The sequence below is a fragment of the Gossypium arboreum genome, chromosome 10 (genome assembly GCF_025698485.1).
Source record: "Gossypium arboreum isolate Shixiya-1 chromosome 10, ASM2569848v2, whole genome shotgun sequence".
NCBI classification, from domain to species: domain Eukaryota; kingdom Viridiplantae; phylum Streptophyta; class Magnoliopsida; order Malvales; family Malvaceae; genus Gossypium; species Gossypium arboreum.
The window spans coordinates 106,062,911-106,071,250 of NC_069079.1; the positions used below are offsets into that span (position 1 = coordinate 106,062,911).

Sequence of the window (8,340 nt, forward strand, 5' to 3'; positions counted from 1 at the left end):
GAGTGAACGGGCTTTGGATGGGTTTCAGATACACCGAGTTTTCCCAAACTCACCCCTTCCTCTTTCATCCTTGCGGTGAGCCCTAGAATTGGTGGACTTGGAGGGCGGGATTCAGAGTGGCCATGAAGATTGATTGCCGATTTTAAATAAGTTTAGCTTTTAATTTGGATTATTTTATTTTTATTATGCTAAAAGTTGTAATAAGGCCGCTCTTTTTAATTGCTTTTATTTGGGGATTATTAAACTGGTTAGCACTAGGGTTCGTTTTATAAAATCTACTTGTTTTAAAAGATCACGATGACGCGCAAAGTTTCCGCAAAGTAAATGTTTTTTCCCAAGAAAAATAAATATTTTTAAGCAAACGCTATGCAACCTTAATCATTTTCTTAAGATGGTCATAATCAAACGATTTTTCTCAAAATATACGAGATGTTGGAGTGTGGCAATGGCGGTGTGCATGTCTAGGATTGGATCCGAAGGGAGCTTGGTACTTAAGCAGTCCGATGGACTCACCTCCTCTCCTTCCTGGTTTCCTACCTGGTGCACAGCTTTCGTTCACTTTAACCTACTTTTTTAAAGTGTCCTTTACAACACCAAACTAAATTTTCCAAGCTAAGTAACACGGAATGATTTAAACGCTTCAATATGGTGCATCAGATCCGGTCATAACGTCTAGGCTGGGTTTGGGGTGTTACATTGGAGATGATATGTGTACCAGTGTAAGACCATGTTTGGGACATGGCATCGGTGATGATATATGTTCCCGGTGTAAGACCATATCTGGGCATGGCATTAGTGATGATATGTGTGCCAGTGTAAGACCATGTCTAGGACATGGCATCGGCGATGATATGTGGATTCATGTAAGACCATGTCGAGGATATGGCATTGGTACTTTAATTGGTGTATGACAATCTCGAGTGTCCTTTAGTATTCTGGTGGTTCAAAGGGCCATTGAAGAAGTTGGGATAAAAAGTAGAATAAAATGGGCAAGAATGTATGGTACAGGTATGTACACTAAGCTTATGGTTATTGTGACTTTGATATGTTGAGATATCGGTGAGCTAAGATGTATGAATTATGATTATGATTTTGTTGCAATATCATGTTAACTTATATTGCGTATTTGAACATGGAATTCAAGAACGGTGAGTTCACGATTAGTTGAAATTGAACTTATAATAGTTATCATTATATTGCATTAAAACAGTTTTGGGACAGCAACAGTAGCCCAACTTTGAAAATCCACCAAAAATTGTGGAAATCAAATTAGAGACTTAAAAAGATACTAAATTAAAGCTTATTGAGTCTAGCTTCATATAAAGGAAACGTTGTAAGCAAAAGAATTTCATATTATGAGATATTTAAATTTTTGTGAGACAGAGTCATAATAAGTTTGGAATCCCCTATTCTGACTTGGGAAAATCACTAGAAATTGTACAAAAATAATTATGGTTTAAAATTCATATTAATAAGCCTGTAATGAGTATATTTTCAAGAGAAATAGACGAGAACATTATCTGAATCTCGTACTAAGAGATAAATAAATTTTAGTGAAGAAAGGTCGAAGTTATCAAACAGTAAAACAGGGGAGAATTTAAAGAATAAATTGTACTTACTGGCTAGAGTAAAAATTCTAAAAATTTTATGTAAGAAGATATGTGGGTCTAGCTTTGGGGAAAATTTGTAGATCTTAATTTTGAGTTCCGTAGCTTCAGAAATTTTAAAAAAAATAATATTAGGTTAGAATTCATATGGCTCAGCCCTTAATGAGTGTATTATCAAGAGAAATAGATAGGAACATTATTTGAATCTCGTACTAAGAGATAAATAAATTTTAGTGAAGAAAGGTTGAAGCTGTCAAACAGCAAAACAGGGAGACTTTAAAGAATAAACTGTACTTATTGGCTAGACCAAAAATTCTAAAAATTTTATGGTAAGAAGATATGTGAGTCTAGTTTCAAGGAGAATTGGCTAATCTTAATTTGGAGTTCTGTAGCTCCAGATATAAGTAATTTGGTAACTATGACTTGAGAAAACAGCATGACTAGAATATAAGTAAAAGTGTAATTATGGTTGTATCACCTTGAGAAGCATGTTGGCATATTGCTTATTATTTTCATATGGACTTACTAAGCATAAAGCTTACTCCCCCCTTTTCATTTCTTTAGTTTTGTCAGGTTAGCTCGGGGTTGGAGATCATCGGAGGCAGCATCACACTATCAAGCCATCACCTTTGGAGTATTGGCATATGTGTATTAAGCACCTTTAAGTGAGTGGCCTGTATAGGGACTTAGTTTTTATGATAGATGTTGTTATGATTAGCCAAATGTATCAGCTTATATTGATTTATTGTATATAGCCATGAGATGTGGCTTATAATGATTGTGGCTTGTAAGCCTAGTTATCCATGATAAGTTCTAATGCTTGTGATGCGATGATGTGTTTATGCTTATGGGACATACATGATTGGTGTTAAGATATGCGTGTATGATAAATGCTTTATGACCAATCAAAATGGTTATAGCCATGAAGTAATTTTATGGTATAGAAATAAGACGATGATGATTGAACATGAATGTTTAATGTTTAAGTAAGGTCACTTGACAAGGTCAATGAATATGGATTATTTTGTCTAGACTTGATATTATATGAGTATGTGAAACTTGAGAATGATAGCATGTTAAAGTTAAGAATACACCTTAGTGAAATATGCTAAATCATTAAAATGATGCCATGATCTATAACTTTGATGTCTATAAAGATGTGAGGGATTAATGGTAACAAAAGGCTTGGAAAATAGCCTAAGTGTTAGCCATATAGGCAGAGACACGATCATATGTCTCAGCCGTGTAGAGGACACTACCTAGCACATGGGCGTGTGACTTGGCCGTGTGATATTAAATTTATGCTGACATCATAAGTAGAGAGTTACACGGCCTGGGGACATGGGCGTTTATGTCCACATGGGCGTGTGACCCTATTTTAAGAAAGTTTTTCTAAAGTTCATGGTTTAGTCCCGAACTGCCCCCAATGTATGTTTTGGGCCTTGTATGCCCATATAAGGGACGATATGCATGTTCTTGAATAAATTTTAAATTTGAATGAAATTTTATGGCCCAGTTTTACATAATAGTGTATTTTCAAGTCCGGTGATGCCTAGTATCTTGTCTCGGCGTGGGACACGGGTAAGGGTGTTACACTTAAGGCAGCTTCCAATCGATAGAAATTGTATGCGGATCTAAAGATGAGAGATATTGAGTATTCTGTAAGGGATCAAGTTTTTATGAAAGTATCTCCTTGGAAGAAAGTTCTATGGTTTGGACATAAGGGTAAGTTGAGCCCGAGGCTCATTGGGTATTACCGAATTCTGAAATGTATTGGGCCTGTTGCATATCAGCTAGAGCTACCTCCTGAATTAGATCAGATTCATGACATGCTCCATGTCTCTACGTTGAGACAGTATCGGTCTAACCCATTTCACATTGTTTTCGTTGAGGAGATTGAGGTACGACTAGATCTCACTTTTGAGGAGGAGCCAATTCAGATTCTGGATCGAGAAGTTAAAGTCTTGAGAAGGAAAATGTAGCACCCCTAACCCGTATCAGTCGTTGGAATAGGGTTACAAAGCGTTACCAGAAGTTTACATCTCAAAACATTCAATTATTCAAAAGATTCAAAACATATCATAAATCATAACGATATCAATCAAACCCATACATATTGTCCCTTATACGAGCCCTCGATGCCCTAAAAACACTTTAGAATTGAATCGAGACTAAATCAAAAATGTATAGAATTTTTATAAAAAAGTTAAAAATTTTCAAACTATAGGGTGACTCATACAGCTGAGACACACGCTCATGTCTCAGGCCGTGTGGGCAATCGAAGTAAGGACATATGGCTATCCTAGCCCGTGTCTATGCCCATGTAAATCTCTAACATGGATCACATGGTCAAGTCACACGCCCGTGTGCCAGGCCGTGTGGTAGGCTGTGTAACAGCCTGACTTCCAACCCTTTGTAACCTACTAGGGACACACGGCCGTGTCGCAAGGCCGTGTGGATGAAATATAGGCCATTTTCAAGCCATTTCCTCACCCAAAACATGATCACTTATACAAGCTATAAGCACCTATTTTCTAGCATCCAATATGTACCTAACACATGCATATTCAAGGTAGATCATTATGGTTTTTTTCATACAACAAATATGCCCAAAAGGCACCTCAATCATAACAACCAAACATGTATTATACATTTGCATAGTTTAGCCATAAATCAACCAAATTTTGTAACTAAGTCTATGCCAAAATTTACCACAATGTTCACATGCCAAAATCACACTCAAATATACCAATTTGGCCATTTAACATCTATCATCACTAAACCTTAGCAAAATTGACTATATGTCAACCACATCCAAACATACCACATTCACACATATCAAAAGAACTATTCATAGCATGCATTTTATTTTCCATTCCACCTCCCACCATTTAGGTACCAAAATGCCAAAATATCAACAATTATAAGACCACATATACATGCCAAAATAACAACCAATCCATCACCCAAAATACCATATTTACAAGCCAAACATAATCTTTATTTCATCAAGCACAAAACACCTGTACATGCAATTATAACCATGACTTAAAAACATCAAAATCTACCGTTATAGCCTATGGATAGTGTGATAGGCCTCCAACAAGCTTCCAAACCGAACGAGCTTCTGATTCGCTATAAGACATGGAAAATAACACAAAGTAAGCATACAATGCTTAGTAAGTTCATATATCATAAAACTTAACTTACCATTTCTTAACATAACATTAAAATTTAGCATGGCATAATCCAACCAATAGCTTGGCCAAAGCCTAAGCAACAACACAAACGTGTTAGCATACTTGAACATAAATCATAGGCAATTAAACATGGATGGCCATTAAACTTAAACATCAATCAATTGGATTTGTCATCCATCTCAACATAACATAATTTCCTTGTATCACCACTTTAATGAATTTCATATATATATGCCTTATTTCATATCAAACTCTTACCGTTTACTTTCAAACTCATGCTTGTTTAACCGATTAGAATACCATTGGATACACGAGATAGTTCATACAAAGTGTGCTAGATATATAACCATAGTCTATCATTTCCTTTACATATATGCTTACACGAGCTGTGGAAAGAGTATGCTCACACGAGCTGTAAAAATGGGTCAACTCACACAAGCTGGGGGTCAGAATGTAGCTACACGGTATTGCTCCACAAGCTATCAAGTATCAGCAACAAATGCATGAACTCAGCCATTTGTAGGACATTCAAAACTAACACCCGAAACATGTAAACCTTAATGACATGACATTTGTATCCTACGAATTACTAAGGTTCAAATAGGGCTCGATGGTCAAGCGAATCGTAAACTAAAAAATATATAGAATTTTTCCTATTTAATTTATCACCTTTTACTTATATTCGTTGTTAAAACTAAGTAATTGTTCAATAAATTAATGAAATATGTTAAAATATAAAATTAGGACATAGAAATTATTAAAATGTTATTTTATGCTTTATTATATTGTTTTCATGCAATAAATGCCTTATTTTATATTAATTTGAACATATTAAATCTTTAAGACATAAAGTGGGTCATGCATGATTAAATTAAATAATAAAATATAAATTATATTTAATACTTCATTTTAAATTATTTCATTAATAATTTGGGTTTTGATTAATTAATTAAATTGGATAAATATTATTCTTTGGTCCTCTAATTTGTTGATTTATTTTGGACAGGTCTAATAGCTTTGTTGGATTACAAAACCGTCCAAATTGGAGACCAAGTCAACCCAATTTTCAGCTACAATTGGCTGTCCACATAAACCACTTTCTGTTTTAATTGCACAAGGTCCTTACAATGTTGAAGAAATTAGAGATTTTCTTGAAGATTTGCACTTGACCGAGTCTCAGTCCTGAGTTTTTGTGACACTTAAATTAAGAAAAATCAAACAAAAATCAGCTCAATTTCCTCAATTAATGGCCGGCCACCCATTGAAGATGCTTAAAGATATGAAACCTCCTATTTTTAGCAAACTATCCTCCTCCCTCCACCTATAAATATGACCCCTTTATTCCCTCATTCATCATCCCTAATCATTCATCATTCTCTCTTCTTTCTAATTTCTCTTAGCCATTTCCATTCCCCATGCCTAGCATCATCTCTTCATAGAGATTTTAGCTATTAAGCCTCTTAAAGAGCCCTTGGCCGGCCAGCTTGGAGAGCTATCAGCAAAGGAGAAAAGCGAAGGAAGCAAAGGAGCCTCGTTAGTCAGAGTCCTGGGTGACAGCCAGTTTGATCTGGGTTTAATCTTTCCTTTCTTTGATTTAATCTTAAAATTTTTGCTATGTGTTCTTTGTTCTTGTTTACAACAATTTTAGCTTAATTTTATTTAAGCTAGGATGATTATTTTGATTAAATAATATTTATTTGATTCATGCTTATAATGTTTGTGCCTCAATCGATCATGTTTTCAATTAAAATAAAGTTTGTATTTCGTTCATACGTGATTGAAATGCACCTGAATTAGCTGAGTGACCCTAACATACGAAGGCTAATGGATGCATAATTGAAATGTGCATGCTCAATTTAGATCCTAGCCCAATTAAATTGCAGGTTGTATAACAACTCTAACCAAGCTCTGTTATCTGCATAGTTTTTAGATTTGTGTAATTAAACAGTTTCAAACTTAACACGTCCCTATTACCTCACACGAATACTAAGAAACCATTAGTAAATAAGGATCAATAAAATGTGTATTTACTAAGTAAAGGATTCCGAAAAGACCTAATGTGGTTTTCAAACTCATGAAAGATCGAGTTGCCATGGAATGTTTTTCTGAATATTATTAAGCATGTTGATAATAAATTGAATTTAATTAAAGAAATTGTCCTAGTTTATTTATGTTATAATTGTTGCAAATTGTGTTTAATTTTTCTAAAATCTATTTCATTTATATAGTTTGTATACTTAGGATAATTTGCATTAGGGATCATTGCATTTAGTTTAATATATTTTAATCATCACTTCTCAACTATATTGTGTTTTTATTTACCAAATTGTTAATATAATTTTACAAATTAAGTGACTTAGCACAAATACAATCCCTGTGGAGACGAAAACTCAATACTTGCTTATTACTTGATAATGACTATGTACACTTGCACAAACCTATGTGTTGTAAGTTTTTGGCACTGTTGCCAGGGATTGTTAACTGTTGTCAAAATCTTTTTTTTTTTTGGTGAAATTATTTACTCCCAATTTGGTTTATTTCTAGGATTACAAACTTCTTCGTTTTAATTTTGTGATTTTCTTCTCAGGTGTTTATGAGCATAGATTGGATTATCAATTTACTCCTTGTAGACCCTAAAATTGAGCGAACTTTTAGACAAAGAATACGTGAACGAATAGCTCAAAGACAAGTCGAGATGGTCCTTGAAAATCAGAATCAAGACCAAGGTAATGAAGTCGATCATGTACAAAATCCCATCCTTATTGCCGATTATAGGGATCAATGCATCAGATAATATACTGTGCCACTTTTTAGTGCATTAAATCCAGGACTTAGAAGGCCAGATATTGAGGCAACCCAATTTGAATTGAAACCAGTTATGTTTCAAATGCTCCAAACGGTGGGCCAATTCAGTGGTTTGCCCATAGAAGATCCACATCTCCACCTTCGATTGTTTATGGAGGTGAGTGATTCATTCAAGATAGCCAGTGTGACTGAAAAAGCACTGAGGTTGAAGTTGTTTCCATACTCATTTTGAGATCGAGCACGAGCATGGCTCAATTCATTGCCACCAAGTTTCATATCTACATGGCAAGAATTAGCAGAGAGATTTTTGGTTAAGTATTTCCGGCCTAGCAAAAATGCTAAGTTGAGGAACGAGATCACAACTTTCCAACAATTGGACGAGGAGTCTTTGTATAAGGCTTCGGAGCTATTCAAGGAGTTACTTCATAAGTGTCCTCATCATGGGATTCCTCATTGTATCCAGTTGGAGACATTCTATAATGGTCCCAATGCACATACAAGATTGATGGCAGATGCTTCTGCAAATGATGCAATTTTGTCTAAGTCTTATAATAAGGCTTATGAGATCATCGAGAGGATCGCGAGTAATAACTATCAATGGCCAACAAATCGAATAGCTTCAGGAAGACGCATAGCCGGAGTTCATGAAGTTGACGCCCTCACTTCATTATCAGCTCAGGTATCGTTTATTTCCTCTATGTTAAAATAGTTTACCACTAATAGTGCTT

At 35.0% G+C, this 8,340-nt stretch overlaps 1 non-coding gene across 1 annotated transcript; it reads right to left on the bottom strand.

Annotated features, from left to right (window-relative positions):
- Positions 1-7,952: 7,952 nt before the first annotated feature.
- LOC128283373 (small nucleolar RNA R71) lies at positions 7,953-8,059 on the bottom strand. The gene has a single exon (XR_008273715.1). It is a non-coding gene; the product is annotated as a small nucleolar RNA R71 (small nucleolar RNA).
- Positions 8,060-8,340: the final 281 nt, after the last annotated feature.